Consider the following 17,500-nt stretch of genomic DNA (forward strand, 5'->3'; position numbering starts at 1 on the left):
ATATATATATATATATATGCCATTAGTTGCCTTTCTCACGTATATGTAGCCTACGATAAAATACAGGGTTAATCAAACTCGATACAGTCACAGATCTAAGGGAAAACCCTGTGAACTTTATAGCTCGTGAGAACCAGGTCACAGTGACCTTCTTGCAATGTGTCGCGCATAAACCAGAGATCTGTAGTATCTCTGCATAAACTAGATCTAAAGGGCAAAAACCTCTGACCTTTGAGGGTTGTGAGAGTCAGGGTCAAGGTGACCTAGCTGCTGGAAAAGAAGTGCTGCCCTGAAGTGGGAGACATACTGCGCACAGCTGGTTGCAATGCTGCATCCTGCACTCGTTGCTATGTGCACGTTATACCCAAACATGCACGGGTACCACTCGTCTTTATCTCTCGCCTTCGCTTTCCTCCCTGCTTTAAATTCCTATGATCCTGTTTACGGCGACACCACAAATCTGCCATTTAGAGCCACTTCATGCTGATGATTCATTTCCCACAAAAAAAAGGAGAGCAATTTTGATTTTCGATGTTAGTTTACACTGAGAAAAACTTGTTTGTCAGCTTGTCTGGCTGGGTTGATTGCTTGCAGCTTTGTTCGGCCCAGATGAATCCGTTACGTTAGGGGGGGGGAAAAGAAAGAAAGAAAAATGGAGTTAAAATTAAAATAAAATAAAAATTGAATCGCACTCTGTACAGGGAAGCAGACAGTTTGTTGATCTTTTTTTTTGTTTTGTTTGTTGAAATGTGAAGAATGTTCTCATTTCATACCTGTACAAACCTGGACATCTCTGTGGTGGTCCGTGCGATCGCTTGCCCTACCTTAATTCACTCTCTCCCCACCCCCCCCCCCCCCCATCTTCTGTCTATGTTCTGAAGTCGCCCGACCGTAAACCTTGAGCCAAACCACACAGTAGCGTGAGAGACTCGATGATGCAATGATTATATCTATACGCCGCGCAAACCGATCGTTTTGCGTTAGCCAAGACAACAAACCGGGAACCGAGACAACGACAACAACATCCACCTTTCTCCCTCTCTTTCTCAAACTCTCTCAGACACGAACACAAATTTGGAGAAAATCTCTTCAGACGGATGTAGGGCAAAGGACAATCAAACAATAAACAGGAGCGACGAACAATTAATTAAATACGAAGCGCGCGTAAAAAACCCAGTTAATTCAATAAAGAGGTGGAGGTGAGTGCCGCATCGATACAAGACGAACGACGACACTGGGGGCAATTAAATACATCAAAAAAGACATGAATTATGCTATCGCCGTGGTGGTGATCGGGGGCCTACACACACAAACACACACACAAAACATGCGCGCGCGCACATACACACACACGTACGCACACACATACACACAAGACACGCACGCACGCACATACACGCACTCACGCAAGCGCGCGCGCGCGCGCACACACACACAACACACACACACACACACACACACACACACACACACACAGTGACAGAGTGACACACACACACATACACAATCACACACACACACACACACATATATAATATATATATACACACACACACACACACACACATACACACACCCCTCCTTTTCCTATACAGCCCCGGCAAAATAAGCGACAAAAAGGAGAGAAGCAAAGACGATCAGCACATAATCGTAGAAAAACAAAGCACCCCCTAGAAGTGAAAGTTTCACAACACTGAAAAAGAACTGCAACAAAGAAAAGTGGGTGCACATAATTAGCCTTTCCTTTCAAAATCTTCAAGTAAAATACAGAAATTGTATTTCTCTCTAAAAAGGTCCCACCATGCACTAACAGAGCAATGTCTTCATATTTCTGAGCAAGTTTTGTTTCCCGGCTAATTCATTACAAGCTCAAAAGATGGGGTTTTTTTTAAATAAGGAAAGCTTTTGTACTTTGACAGAATTTCTAAAATCATTCCTCGGATATTTCACATAGCTCTGTTATTGCAAAGAGATCGTTTCTGGCACACAAAAAAAGCACAAGATTGAACAGTTAATCTAAAAGATGAGTATTTCCCTAATGACGGCACTGGTGCTCAAAAAACAATTCTGATAAAACAGCGTCAAAAGTGTTCTGACTGATGTCAAATGTTAAGAAATCACTTTGGAAAATGATCACGCTGTTGCAAGGAAGAGGGCGATGATGACAAAAGTTCATCGTGCAATGGTTTCTATGGTGTTGAAAGTACCTGAAAATGCTGAGAACCACAACCATGTTCTTGAACCAACATTCCGCATTACCTTGCAGACCAAAAATGAGCTGAGTTGAAAAAGCGGTGGAGACCAAAAAAGCAGCTGTCTTCCGTTGCCTTGATTCTCCTCCTTTTCCGTTGTTGCGCATTAGAATCAAGACCGCACAGACAAAAGACAAATCCAAATCATAGTTTGCCAAAGATCACACGGTCCCTTGCCTAAACTAGTGAAACGGCAATCATCTCCACAGTAAAACTTATATCATCAAGCATAACACTCAGGCAGTACATCAAAATCAAGTGACACAACAAGAGAAGACCACAATGCCTGTTTTCTTCACGCACCAACAATTCTACAATTACCTGAAAGTGGGAAAAAATGTACATTCTTAATTATTTGAACGTCGCCACCTTAAATCCTTCAATTCAACCCCCAATCAGGTCACGAAACAATGGAAGACGAGACTGTCTCGCAGTCTTTCAACCACCCACATCTGCCTATTCACTGACTGAGGGGTTCGAATCCAGAAGGCGTGTGGAAAAGAATGGATGGCGTAGGGGGAAAGGGGCATGTGACCACCACTTGTTGACAACCCGGCCTACGCTGGCCCAATATTGACACCGCATTTACGGGACTCGACCCCCAAACCGCCTCGCACTACTGCAACATTGTGCAATGTGGCCCACCGCTTCTGCACTGGCTGTCTTGCATTGCTGAAAGCGCATACCTCTCTCAACAGTCTGCATCCCCAAAACTTGGCTATAATTCTGTTTTGTTAGTTGTGGCAGGTTTGTTTAAACTGGTGTATTGCAGCCTTCAAAAAAAAAAAGATACAAGACCACGTGCAAAGTATTTAAAGCACCAACAGGTTCTTCACAATTCGTTCAGTTCTGGAGTTTATACACACTTTCTCTTCCCTATTTTACAAGTGTACACAATCTACTGACAGTCACGTTCTATGCCTCTCAATGACTTTCGCGCCATCAACGAACAAGTAAATTTATGTCAAACCGAATACAGTATGTCTCTAGAAACCGTGTTTTTATTTTCAAACCAAACATACTCATACTAGGGAATTGGGATTTATAAACTGCTTTACATTCGCCACACTTTATCAAACGAGGATTGTGAAAACATACACAAGCTGAATATTATACACTCCCACAGTAACATGCACACTCTTGAAAAGACCATCATGCGCTTTTAGTGTGTTAATAGGTCCAAGGGGGCTTCCACAATTAGGTTCTCCCTCCGCCACTGTCCCCCAGGCTCTAACTGGATTAGCTGACACTGCACGCGGGACGGGGGAAGGCAAGGAAAGGGGAACACACTGCACTCGCACTCCCCTGGGGCTGGGGTCATGGCGACCATATTTTAATATATATATAAGGTAAATAGCCCTTCCTGCGTAAACCATCATGCAAACCATTTTGTAAACCATCATATAAACCATTTGGTAAACCATCATATAAACCATTTGGTAAACCATCATATAAACCATTTGGTAAACAATCATAGAAGCTGTTATGTAAACCATTTGGTAAACCATCATATAAACCATTATGTAAACCGTCATACAAACCATTATGTAAATCATCGTTTAATCAGCTAATCCTGGGTTCCGGTGTCACGAACTGAAACCTCTGCTGAACAATCCTTCTCATTGCGGTCAATGCGCATGCGCCAATCTTGGACTTAAAAAATGCGACCCTTTGACCGAACGAACCATTAGGTTAGGGTTAGGATTAGTAAGGGTTAGGGTAAGGGTTAGGGTAAGGGTTAGGGTTAGGGTAAGGTTGTTCACGACCTGATTAATCTCCCCATGTTAGCGCATGCGCATTGACCGCAATGAGAAGAATTGTTCAGGCAGAGTTTTCAGGTGGTGACACCGGACCCCCTCCCCCTCCCCCTCCCCCACCTGGCCGCATGGTGTACCTCGTTGGAGACAATTAAGTTTCCAGATACGAGGATAGACCCTGTAACTACCACTGAAAAGCCTTCCCTGACCCCTCAACATGGCGTCGCTCCTGTTCCCCACCTAAGTGGCCCCAGGACCCCTGTCACATTTTCAGACCCCCCCCCCCCCTTCTCTTATACTTGATCCAGCCCCGTGGCTCCTATTTGTACAGATTATGACTCTCTTGCCAAATAAATATCGTAGGTTCACTGTATGTGTCATGATCAGTTTCAAAATTAATTCAGAAGAAAGAACAAACACTCGGACGTGGAAAGAAATATGTGGTGCAAATTCTGGGTAGGGATGCAATTGCTCAATGTAAAAGCCAGAACAGTTATGTGGCCTACCTCATCAGTACAGGCAGCGCGAGAAGGAATGTGCCTTTGACGACACACACACACACGTACGCACGCACACACACACACACACACACATACACACATACACACACACACACACACACACACACACACACACACACACACACACCACGAGATGACATAAATATTGTAACCGAGTGCCGAAACACTACGACCACCTCGGGAAGCGAAGTGCAGTCAAACAGGATTGAAAATGTTAGGGCTAATTTCTTAGCCCTATAAAAACTGTTATGCAAACCCGAAGGTTTCCATGAACATACAGACAATCGGAAACCACCAGACCCCATCACAAACAGAATTCCACAACCCACTGGTGTTGACTTAAAGGCCAACAACTCGGGTGCAGAGTCTGCTGCGAAAGGAGCGGTAGCCTCCCCTGTCACAATCGCCCCCGTTTGAATGAACTCCGTCCCGAAGTTCCGAACCGGGGGACCACTGTCCATCCCAAGTTCGCAGAATGGGAACAGCACGAAAAATGTTCAGTGGTCATATTATGCCATTACCTGAACAAATCATGCCGAGTACCATCCCTGCTCGCAAGCGCCAGATGTAACCGAGTGCCGAAACACTACGACCACATCGGGAAGCGAAGTGCAATCAAACAGGATTGAAAATGTTAGGGCTAATTTCTTAGCCCTATAAAAACTGTTATGCAAACCCGAAGGTTTCCATGAACATACAGACAATCGGAAACCACCAGACCCCATCACAAACAGAATTCCACAACCCACTGGTGTTGACTTAAAGGCCAACAACTCGGGTGCAGAGTCTGCTGCGAAAGGAGCGGTAGCCTCCCCTGTCACAATATCATAACCTTTTTCTTTCTTTTTTTACAGATCTTTTTCCTATGTTTTCACACCTGAGTTTGCCACCATTTGTCACCTTCGCTAGAAGGGAAAGAGCAATTAGGGCTGGTTTCGGCCTGGAATCCAATCCTCCTGACAGTTCATTTTTGCCAGGAGGAAAACAATGGCATTGCAGGGTCGGCTCTAGTTACAATCCATTAAGAACTGTGAACAATGCTTTGCTGATGAGCCTCTTGTAACCCGACCTTTGTGCACTCTGGTTTGAGCTCTAGATAATTCTCCACCTCTTTTTGTTTCATTCTCCCTTTTAGGCGCCTATCACACTGATCCCGAGGTTGACTTCGCGAAGACTCTTCTCGGAGTCTTTTTACCGAAAACTTCGTGCAATTAATGACAGGCTTTTTATTTCGTCCTTCTTAATGAAAATTCTGCGCCAAAGCTTCGCGTGCAGCGAGCCGGCTTCGTGAAGTACACTTCGCGAAATCTACTTTGAGCAAATAAAAACACGCTTTACTTAGCGCGGATTGGAATTAGTTTCTAAATTAAAGAAGACAAAAAAAATAAGATCAGGGAAACATAAATGTGAGAAGCTGTAAAATGAGACAATAAAGCTGACGGCCGATATTTTTGTCTTCATTTTTGTGTTTCCATAAATATTCTAGCGCGGATTGTAATGAATGAGTTTCTGAAAGTGATAGGACAGAACAAGATCAAAACAACACAAATGTGAGAAGTTGTAAGAACGAACGGCAAGAAATCAGAAGAAAGATGCTTCTGTTGTTAGTTCATCCCTTCTCATGTTTTTACTTTCTTTAATCTAGCGCGAATTGAAATGAGTTTCTAAAAGCAAAAAGACAGGAACAGATCAGGAAAACACAAATGCCAGAAGGTGTAAAAACTAATCACAGCCAAGAACAAGTCGCGTAAGGCGAAAATACAATATTTAGTCAAGTAGCTGTCGAACTCACAGAATGAAACTGAACGCAATGCCATTTTTCAGCAAGACCGTATACTCGTAGCATCGTCAGTCCACCGCTCATGGCAAAGGCAGTGAAATTGACAAGAAGAGCGGGAAAGTAGTTGCGCTAAGAAGGATAGCACGCTTTTCTGTACCTCTCTTTGTTTTAACTTTCTGAGCGTGTTTTTAATCTAAACATATCATATGTATATGTTTTTGGAATCAGGAACCGACAAGGAATAAGATGAAAGTGTTTTTAAATTGATTTGGACAATTTAATTTTGATAATAATTTTTATATATTTAATTTTCAGAGCTTGTTTTTAATCCGAATATAACATATTTATATGTTTTTGGAATCAGCAAATGATGGAGAATAAGATAAACGTAAATTTGGATCGTTTTATAAATTTTTATTTTTTTTTTACAATTTTCCGATTTTTAATGACCAAAGTCATTAATTAATTTTTAAGCCACCAAGCTGAAATGCAATACCGAAGTCCGGGCTTCGTCGAAGATTACTTGACCAAAATTTCAACCAATTTGGTTGAAAAATGAGGGCGTGACAGTGCCGCCTCAACTTTCACGAAAAGCCGGATATGACGTCATCAAAGACATTTATCAAAAAAATGAAAAAAACTTTCGGGGATTTCATACCCAGGAACTCTCATGTCAAATTTCATAAAGATCGGTCCAGTAGTTTGGTCTGAATCGCTCTACACACACACACACACACACACACACACACACACACACACACACACACACACACACACACACACGCACAGACACACACACACATACACCACACCCTCGTTTCGATTCCCCCTCGATGTTAAAATATTTAGTCAAAACTTGACTAAATATAAAAAGGAAGATATTTCATGTCTGTGTTTTTAAATCTATTCTATGTTCGTCTGACATGGATTGTTATGAGTTTCTAAACACGAAAGGACAGAACTAGATCAGGGAAACATAGAGCTCTGTGAGCTGTGAGAAGGGATTTTGGGTTAAAGCAGAGGGAAAATGATTCTGTTTTTCATTGTTGCGTTTTAACTTATTTTCCCATTCTCCTTTCTAAAGGTCGGATTAAAATCAGTTGCTAAAAGCGAAAATACAGAAGGAGACCACACAGAGAGACATAAATGTGAGAAACTGCAACAACAGGCGATTAAACAAAAGTAGACGCAAGATATTTCTGTCTTTCAGTTTTTGTTTTTTACACGTTTACACTCTCCTCTTCAAAGCGGGGAATGTAATGTGTTTCTTGAAGCAAAAAGACAGACGCTTTTTTTTTTTATCTGGCCGCCTATTTTTTTGGTTTTGTTGAATGACCCCTTTCCGGTCAACTGTCCGATAAGTTTGACATGTAGGAGGTCTTCTGACCATCAATATCCCTACCAAGCGGACAAATCCAGGACATTTGGACCTATACATATTTTTCAATCCAGGTCCAACTCTAACTAGCCGTTTGTCCTCGAGGCTAGGAACAGCACTGGAACAATAATGGGCAAAAATCGTCGCTATCCGGCGTATGGAGAGTGCCAGAGCAGAGAAACAAAAGAACAGAAGCAGCAAACGGGAAGAAAGACACGAGTGACGATGAGTGCAAAGGACCAGATGCAAACGGTGAATGCGTCACTAATCAAGTACATCTGACCGACGCGCGTCTCTCTCTCTCTCTCTCTCTCTCTCTCTCTCTCTCTCTCTCTCTCTCTCTCTCTCTCTCTCTCTCTCTCTCTCTCTCTCAGTCTCTCATCCTTTCTGTCTCCTCCTTTGCTCTTCAGTATTTCTTGCCTTGACCTGGCAATATCAGATATAACATCTACACCCACCTCCATTGCCCCATCCCTTCCCCTCCAATACAAAATATTAACGACTAGGTCCAGACAGCCAAAAACGAGACTCACCAGGATCAAGGGCTACGCGTTATTACCAGGCTTCCATTGACCAAATCTTTCGCCTGAAATCCCAAAGGAGATCCCCCTAACGCACTGTCCACCGACAAGCCACCCCCTTCAACAAACTCCAGCCAAAAAAAGGCTGGCTAGAAAGTCTGGCTGAGAGTCTGGTTGAGTCTGGCAGCAGTCCCCGAGGACAGACAGAAAGCAGAATGGCCCACAATGCACCGCGCAGACCCACAATGCTGTGCGAGGGACAGCGAGGTCAGACGCCATTTGTAAAGGGCGCCACGGGAATAGAAAGATTGATGGTCGTACACGCTGAGCTCTATTATCTCGGCTTTACTTCAGTGAGGTCTGTGCTGTCATCTTCACGGAACTGAATTCTGCGGTAGCTTGCACTTGCACGATATTTATGCCATCAGTGGCTCCATTGGCAGTGCAACTGCTGGAACTTAACCATCTGCCGGATCCCGGTCCGCTGCAGCAATAAAGTAGAAGTAAACACTGATTGATTTGATTTATTTTATTTTATTTTGTTTAAATTAATTTGGTTTATTATGAACGTCTATTTAACTGTTTGAGTGAGCAATATCGGTTTTTACTTTGATCTCAAATATCCATTTCATTTTCTTTGTCTCGTCCTTACACTCCCACATATATACATGCAAGAACATGCACGCTCGCACGCACGCACACACACACACACACACACACACACACACACACACACACACACACACACACACACGCGCGCGCGGGCGCGCGATTATAGATTTTGACAGAACAGTGAGCGAGACAGACTTCAGTGAAACTCACCATCACAGAAGAAAATGAACAAAGTAACCTTATCCTTTAGTTAGGAATCACTCTCTTTAACATTTGAAACATGTTTCAGTCAAACTCAGTGGAAACCTTATCTCTATGTTTCCCTCCATTTTAAGCTGCCTATCGTCAGTCTCAGGACTAGATCAGGAATTTTAAGAGCAGTCTACCCCGGACCTAATTAGTGACACAGGGCCCTGGGGACTTACCGCTAACACGTCTCGAGTTAAAGAAACTGAGTTCTGGTTAATTGTTTATTTGCAGACTACGGTACCAGAATTACTCACAAGGTTATTAGCGAGCTTTAGAAAGCACAGAAACTTAGTTCGTAGTCTTTCTTCGTGGGAAAACCCCCTGTCTACGTCATCACTTTTGCGCTTCCGGAAGGTCACGACCTCCTCATTTGCAGCATTACGTCCGATTTTTCGTTGCGCGAACTTGCGGTATTTTCATCATTTTGACGAATCATGATTCGCAGGTATGTTTCTGGTATTTGTTGCATGTATTGGGTCAATTGCTGTTAACGTAAGCTTGAATAAATGTTTTGACTGTATTCCCACACCATTTTGTTGTTGTGTCGATTCGCTAAAATAGGTGTACTTTGCTCTTCAAAAAGGGTGCTGTTTTGGTCTGCTTTTGCGCTCAGAATTAAAAATGGCGGACGAGTTGTTGTTTCGATTGAGATTTTCAACATAAGTTTTGCATTATTTCTAGGTTTTAGGTGACTACCCTGGGCATGGTAAAGATGTAAAATCACTTTAATGGTGTATCCTTATGAATGCGCACGAACACTATCCAATGTTTTAGCCATTGGTTTGGATGAGCACGACAAACATTTCGTCTGCTGCTAAAGGTGCTACCGCCTCAGAACCGCAGGCGCGAAGAAAAGTTCGCAGGGATTTCCCGATTGCATAACCGGAAACGAAAGGGATCGCTACGAACTAAGTTTCGTTGGTCAATCTAAAGCTCGCTATTATCTTCTTCTTCTTCGTCGTTCGCTTACAAGGTTATTATTATAGTCGCACATTCTGCCTGTAATTGAAATAAAATTTGTCAGTACTTGCCGATTTGCATTCTGTTATGTTAATTGTAAAATTTGTGAACGAATTATAGAATCCATAATTATATTGTCATTGAGATTCTTTACCTCGGTCGTCGTCGAATACAGTCGCAGACAATCAGTGTTGTCCCCAGGCCCCGCTTTTTTTTTATCTGGCCTATTTATTTTGGTCTGACCCCTTTCCGGTCAAATGTCCAATAAGTTTGACATGTAGGAGGTCTTCTGACCATCAACTTCCCTACCAAGCGGACAAATACAGGACATTAAATTTTGGACCTGTACATATTTTTCAATCCAGGTCTAACTGACCATTTGTCCTCTGAGGTTAGGAACAGCACTGGAACAATAATGGGGAAAAATCGTCGCTATCCGGCGTATGGAGAGTGCCAGAGCAGAGAAACAAAAGAACAGAATCAGGAAACGGGAAGAAAAACACGAGTGACGATGAGTGCAAGGGACCAGCGGAGAACGCGTCACTAAACCAGAACATCTGACCGACGCGCGCCTCTTTCTCTCTCTCTCTCTCTCTCTCTCTCTCTCTCTCTCTCTCTCTCTCTCTCTCTCTCTCTCTCTCTCTCTCTCTCTCTCTCTCTCTCTCTCTCTCTCTCTCTCTCTCTCTCTCTCTCTCTCTCTCTCTCTCTCTCTCTCTCTCTCTCTCTCTCTCTCTCTCTCTCTCTCTCTCTCTCTCTCTCTCTCTCTCTCTCTCTCTCTCTCTCTCTCTCTCTCTCTCTCTCTCTCTCTCTCTCTCTCTCTCTCTCTCTCTCTCTCTCTCTCTCTCTCTCTCTCTCTCTCTCTCTCTCTCTCTCTCTCTCTCTCTCTCTCTCTCTCTCTCTCTCTCTCTCTCTCTCTCTCTCTCTCTCTCTCTCTCTCTCTCTCTCTCTCTCTCTCTCTCTCTCTCTCTCTCTCTCTCTCTCTCTCTCTCTCTCTCTCTCTCTCTCTCTCTCTCTCTCTCTCTCTCTCTCTCTCTCTCTCTCTCTCTCTCTCTCTCTCTCTCTCTCTCTCTCTCTCTCTCTCTCTCTCTCTCTCTCTCTCTCTCTCTCTCTCTCTCTCTCTCTCTCTCTCTCTCTCTCTCTCTCTCTCTCTCTCTCTCTCTCTCTCTCTCTCTCTCTCTCTCTCTCTCTCTCTCTCTCTCTCTCTCTCTCTCTCTCTCTCTCTCTCTCTCTCTCTCTCTCTCTCTCTCTCTCTCTCTCTCTCTCTCTCTCTCTCTCTCTCTCTCTCTCTCTCTCTCTCTCTCTCTCTCTCTCTCTCTCTCTCTCTCTCTCTCTCTCTCTCTCTCTCTCTCTCTCTCTCTCTCTCTCTCATTACCGAGATTATCTATGCCGGATCGACCGCCAATCTGAAGAGTACAAAACACAGAAAGCAAAATGTCAGTATATGACTCGACAGTCAAATCAAAACTTGACTAAATATAAAAAGCAGTTCTTCGAAAACATTCTTAAGAAAGGCAAGAGTTCCAAGGAAACATGGAAAGCCATTAATCTTTTAACTAATAAATGTGTAAAGACCACATCATGGAACGAAAACGATATTTCGCCAGATGAAATTAATAATCACTTCTGTTCAGTTGCAAGTAAAGTAATAAAAACTGACAAATCCGATGAAAACAATTTACACATTTTGCGCAAGTACTGTGACACCAAAATTAAATACGAGGCACAAGTTATACCTTTTTTGTCAGTCTCCAAAGTATATAATTCTCTAACTCACTTGAAAGAAAGTAGCACAAAGGGAACTGATGAAATAGACAGCAAAATTCTTAGATTATCAGCCCCACATATAGCGGAATCTCTAACGTATATTTACAATCTCTGTATTGGAAAAAGTGTTTATCCCAAAGCTTTCAAGGAAGCTAAAGTGATCCCCCTCTTTAAGGCAGGTGATAAAACGGATCCCTCAAATTTTAGACCGATATCCGTTTTACCAGTATTGTCAAAACTACTGGAAAAACATGTCAATGACCATATTATGATATACTTTACATCAAACAATTTGTTTCATGAAACTCAGTCTGGTTTTAGACCTAAACACTCGTGCCATACGGCACTGACAGAACTGGTGGACTCTTGGTTATCAAAAATCAACTCTAATAAGTTATGTGGAGCACTGTTTATGGACTTTGCAAAGGCATTTGATGTTATTGATCACGCCCTCCTTTTGCGGAAACTTTCCATTTATAGACTGCCACAGCCCACACAGACTTTTATAGCCTCTTTTTTGTCGGGAAGAACACAAAAAGTTACCTTTAACAGTTCGAGCTCTGAAGCAATGCCAATTTTATATGGGGTCCCACAAGGCTCGGTCCTCGGACCTTTATTATTTTCTGTCTACATCAATGACTTACCATTACACATATCCTCTGGACAGTGTGATATGCTAGCTGATGATACTACTATTCATACCTCAGGTGATGATATTACTTCGGTAGTCGACACGCTTCAGAAGTGTGTCGATGATGCTGTAGAATGGACGCATTTAAACCACATGTCTCTCAATCCAGAAAAAACAAAGTATATGCTAATTACTACGCGTCAAAAACGACAAGTCATGTCGGAACCAAAGAAGTGCATTTCTGTTGATAGTCAGCTGATAAACGAGGTTAGTGAACACAAAATTTTGGGTGTAACTATTGACAACAATCTAACATGGGGCCCTCATGTAAGTAACTTATGTAAATCTACAGCAAAAAAAGTTCATCAGTCTGCAAAGATTAAACATTTTCTAAATTTTGATGCGCGCAGAACATTTTTTCAAGCGCATGTGCAGTCTGGAATAGACTATGCATCAACCCTTTGGGATTCTGCAAGTGATGCAGCTTTAAGACCCCTAAAATCTTTGCACAGACGCGGAGTAAAAGTTGTTCTGCTGAAAAACAGCACCCTCTCTAATCATGACTACAAAAAAGCTGAAATTCTTCCACTTTCATCCAGACTAGCGTTTAACAAGGCAAGGTTTATGCATAAAATAGTTCTTGGACGTGTACCAGACTATTTAACTAAAAGAATATTATTAACTGAGACTTCATCAAGCCGCACGAAGAAACTAAATGTTCCCCTCCCTAGAATTGACTTGTATAAAACTAGTCTGGCATATTCAGGTCCATTTCTGTGGAATGGTTTACCAGTCTCTCTCAGACAGCCACTTTCTGTTGCCAGTTTTAGAAGACATACCTTTTTGTATATGCTTTCATCGTCGTGTGGCACTTAATGCCTCGATCAGGTACTGCTGTTTGATAAGTACACATGAAGATCTACTAGTATAATCATTTCATTTCAGTTAAGTTTTTTTTTTCTCTCTCTCTCTCTCTGTTTACGTTGTTCTCTTCATGGATTTTGCACATGTACATTATGATTATGTGTACAATGTGTACATGTGTGTGTGTGTGTGCGTGCGTGCGTGCGTGTGTGTGTGTGTGTATGTGTATGTGTGTGTATGTGTGTGTGCGTGTGTGTCTGTATGTGCATGTACGTCTGTGTGTGTCTGTGTGCATGTGACCGTGTGTGTCAAAGTGTGTGTTTTAATGTATACCATTACCAATGACCATGTTGGCATGTATGCTATGAACATTTTTTTTTTTATTATTGTTTTTTAATTTTTTTTATTTTTATTTTCTCTCTTTGTCTGATTTAATAACCATGTTTTTATGTTTTTGCTTTGCTTCTTCTTCTGCTTTAATATTATGCACTGCTTAGTTAATTCCCTCTTGGGCGAGGGCTGGATGAAAAAAGATCTTTGCTGTATCTACTCCATTACCCTCGAAAAATAAAGTTGGTTCGTTCGTTCGTTCGTTCGTTCTCTGCCCCGTACATCCCCCCCCCCCCCCCTTCCCATCTCCCTCGCACACTCAATCAATTATGATGACTTTTTGTGTTCTTCACGTTGCCTGGCAATTAGAAAATGCCTTTCCGAGTTGTCTTTCTTGGAAGCACGAGGCATTTTGCCGTCATCAAAAACCATGTTTTGCATAATTTGTCTTGCTGTGTCGATTTATAGACAAGGCACTTGTGGTGATAAATTCCTGCTGGGTGCGTTTGTTTCTTTGCGTTCTTGATGTGATTTATTGTGTGCACTGAGTTAGTGATGGGTCTGCGGCCTTTATGTTTCGGAGGAAAAGGACTCAAGAGAGTGAAAGAAAATGGGGAGGTGGCGGGGGGAGGCGGGGAAGGGGGGGGGGAAGTATAACAGAGGGAATTGAAGAAAGATGGTGGGATTGGACAGATCGACTGGGTGTGTGTGTTTGTGTGTGTGCGTCCTTTTTGTGTGTGTGTGTGCGTGTGTGCGTGTGTGTGTGTGTGTGCGTATGTGCGTGTGTGTGTGTATACGTGCGGGCGTGCATCTGTCTGTTTTTATTTGCCAGTACACATGTGTACTGTCTGTATGTTAATGTATACGCTGCGGGGAAGGAACAGGGGAGAGGAAGGGGATCGGTGAACGACGACAAAGAATACAAACTGTAATGCCTGAATTCCCAATGTTGCAACTCACCAGCGGCATTCCATCAGCAAACCAAGAAGAACTGTAGGAACTCAACAAGGAGAAAGCAGCGCGCAGCGTTCTGCCCTCAAGAAATCAGAACCCGAACAAAAATTCGATCGATTTGCTTTGCGTGAACTTTCAGAGTCTTCATTCAACTTTGCGAATGAAACGAACAGCTCATCTGGCATCATTTTCGGGCGGAAGAGGACCCGACGGGATAACAAAAAAAATATATTAAAAAAGCGAAGTTACCCAGCTGGTTTCTTGATTCTTCGACTTCCTGAGTACTCGGAATTACCCTGCAGACATCAAAATGTTTTTCTTGACAAAAAGCCATTGGAACTTTCTCACAGCCTGGGTTTGCAATATCACGGTTCCCAGATGTCGCTGTAGTACAAAGTATATAAAACAAAATTGTTCAAATTCTGGAGTGTTTTTCAATTATTTTATTTTAGTAGCAAGCGTTCTGTTACGGCTTATCAACATGATACAATTTTCGAAATTCAGCTCAGACTCATTCAAAATATTAGAAAACAAACTTTGGTTATCGTTACAGCGTGCATGTGTACACAGACTGGGCAACAACGTTTGGCAATAAATCAGATAATTATGAAGTAACTAATTTATCAAATGCACGAATAGTTGTCCACCATACATTACTCAAGATGTGTACGCAGTTGTCGCAGAATTTTGTCAAGACAACTTACTTCAGCAATGAACCAGAATTGATTGTCACGTCAAACTGGACATATCAGCGTAAAGTCAGTCGAAGTGACCGTGACACCACACAACTCTGCCTTCGACGACCCAGACAAGGGAGGGAGAAGATGGGGAGGGGGACGTGTCTGCGCCGTGGAGTAAACACACACACACACGAACGTACGTACATACACAAACATACACACATACACACACACACACACACAGGAGAACGCAGCTCTGAAATCTGCAGCTTCTGGAGGATGAACGATAAAGAGACGAAGAAGAGGAAGAATAAAAGCCCAGACAGAAGGAGAGGGGGTGAGCAAGGAGGGGGGGTGGGGGGGTTGAGGTGGTGTCAAGGAGGGGGCGGAGAGGAATCTGAGAGGAGTAATTAGCTAAAGCTGCGCGATCCTTACGGTGTGTGCGGAGACAACACACTGCTGTCCGACACTGCATTTTTCACACCCAGTCTACCTCTTTTTGTCCCGTCAGCCATCCCGCCCCCTGAAACCAACCTCCGCGCACCTCTAGCTGGCACACCAGTAGCTTGGTACAAAGCACAGACGTAAAAAGTGTGTGTGGGTCCAAACGGACTATATCACATAGCAGTTTAAAGGCACTGTTCTTCTTATGTAAACGATTCTAAGAACCATCTCAGATCTGGTCAGGCCTTTTCATGGGATAAGGTTTCTTGCTTTTCAGGTTTTTGTGTGTGTATGTGTTCATAGAGCCTGGACGTTCTTATCCCATGTTCTGCCTCCACGTTCGTTCAGAAACTCAACAACAAACTGTGTGCAGATAGTGTCACCATTTTAATTGACTTGAGTATTGCTTCTCCCGTCATGCGTCATTGCGTCATTGCGGTGAAAAACTGAAAAACAACAACAATAATAACATAAGACCAAAACACTATTTGGCAAATGAGTCCGTACCACGGAACCACATACACCAATAAAACAAACTCCACTGTTACCGCCCCACTAAGCATCCAAATATCGGAGCACGTAAAATGAAATTGAACAAAAGCAAGAGCACGTTGCGGCGATGAACCCCAAAAATAAAACCAACGACACGCATTCCACTCCACTTCACACAAACAAATTATCGAACAAATACCTCAAAGAAACTTTTAGAAATAAAATGACTGTACTTACAACATGTGAGCGTACATTAAACTAAAGATGTTTCAGAATCAAGCGGGACCTGGTGCTGGCTGACCAGTACAAATGGCGGCTGCCAAGCCGAAAAGGGGAAAGGGAAGTCACCCAACACAAACCAAGGAAAAAACAACTCTTGGATACAGAACACTCCCCGTCTGATATCTTCTTGATATCACTATTCTTAGAGTTCAAAATATACTCAAAACTTAAAAACGACCGAGTAGCTTTAAGCTACAACACACGCACAGTTTAAAGTCAAAATAAAGCTTGAAAAGGCCTTAAAAGAGACGGCGCGAATAACAGCATTGTCTGAGTTCAACTCATGAGGGGCCTACAAATGCACAAGCTCTGTGATAGGCCTGGTATAGTTCACAGGCTGCTGGTTCTTGATCACACGAATTTCTGCTGACCGTACCAAAGTGTCACTGTCACTGGGGAAAGTGCGAATCACCAAACCAACTGGCCAGTAATTTCTGTGAGTCTCTGCATCCTTGAGAAGAACAAGATTGCCTTCCTCGTAGTTTTTTTGCACAAGAAGCACTGCTGGATTATGGACTGCACAAGCCGCTTTGCACCGATGATCCAGAAGCCGTTGGATCGAAGTGCTCCTTCCGTGAAATGCCGACCCTGGTGCTTCACTTTCTTGTGGTAGTGTCGAACTAGCAGAGTTGACACGTGGTGGTTCTTGGGAAGTATCACAGGGTGCACACTGGCTAGCCCCATGGTCTCTTTAGCATTGCAGAGCCTGCCTCCAACACGAAGCAAACCTTCCTCGTCCAGGTAGGGTGAGAGGGCCATGATGCTGCTGGACTTGAGAAGGGGCTTACCTTTGGAGAAGCATTCTATCTCTGGTCCGAAAGCGTCTTTCTGGACGGCGCTGATAATGAAGGCCTCTGTTGCTCTGAGGCTATCTGCGTCACGGTGATGAGAACACTGATGCCAGCCTTTGCAGGATTCTGAAGGCGAAGAGAAGCTGCGGCAGGTGTGTCTGAGGATAGACAGAGAGTTGACCAAGGTTTCCCAACTGGAGAACTTCTCGAATCGGGAGGTCAAAGATGAGGGAACATC

The 17,500-nt window shown here is 43.1% G+C and overlaps 1 protein-coding gene and 1 long non-coding RNA gene across 2 annotated transcripts in view; both read right to left on the minus strand.

Moving 5' to 3' along the window:
* The window catches only part of LOC138975701 (collagen alpha-1(I) chain-like), a 119,429-nt gene that overhangs the window by 78,648 nt on the left and 23,281 nt on the right, over positions 1-17,500 (minus strand). The gene's annotated exons all lie outside the window — the stretch shown is intronic.
* Positions 16,070-17,500, minus strand: part of LOC138977399 (uncharacterized) — a 1,475-nt gene continuing 44 nt past the window's right edge. The window contains exons 1-2 of the long non-coding RNA XR_011459259.1: positions 16,427-17,500; positions 16,070-16,143 (exon numbers count right to left, since the gene is read on the minus strand). The exon at positions 16,427-17,500 is cut by the window's right edge and continues 44 nt beyond it. This is a non-coding gene — a long non-coding RNA (uncharacterized lncRNA). The remainder of the gene's footprint in view (positions 16,144-16,426) is intronic.

Source organism: Littorina saxatilis, linkage group LG9 (genome assembly GCF_037325665.1).
Source record: "Littorina saxatilis isolate snail1 linkage group LG9, US_GU_Lsax_2.0, whole genome shotgun sequence".
Lineage (NCBI taxonomy): Eukaryota > Metazoa > Mollusca > Gastropoda > Littorinimorpha > Littorinidae > Littorina > Littorina saxatilis.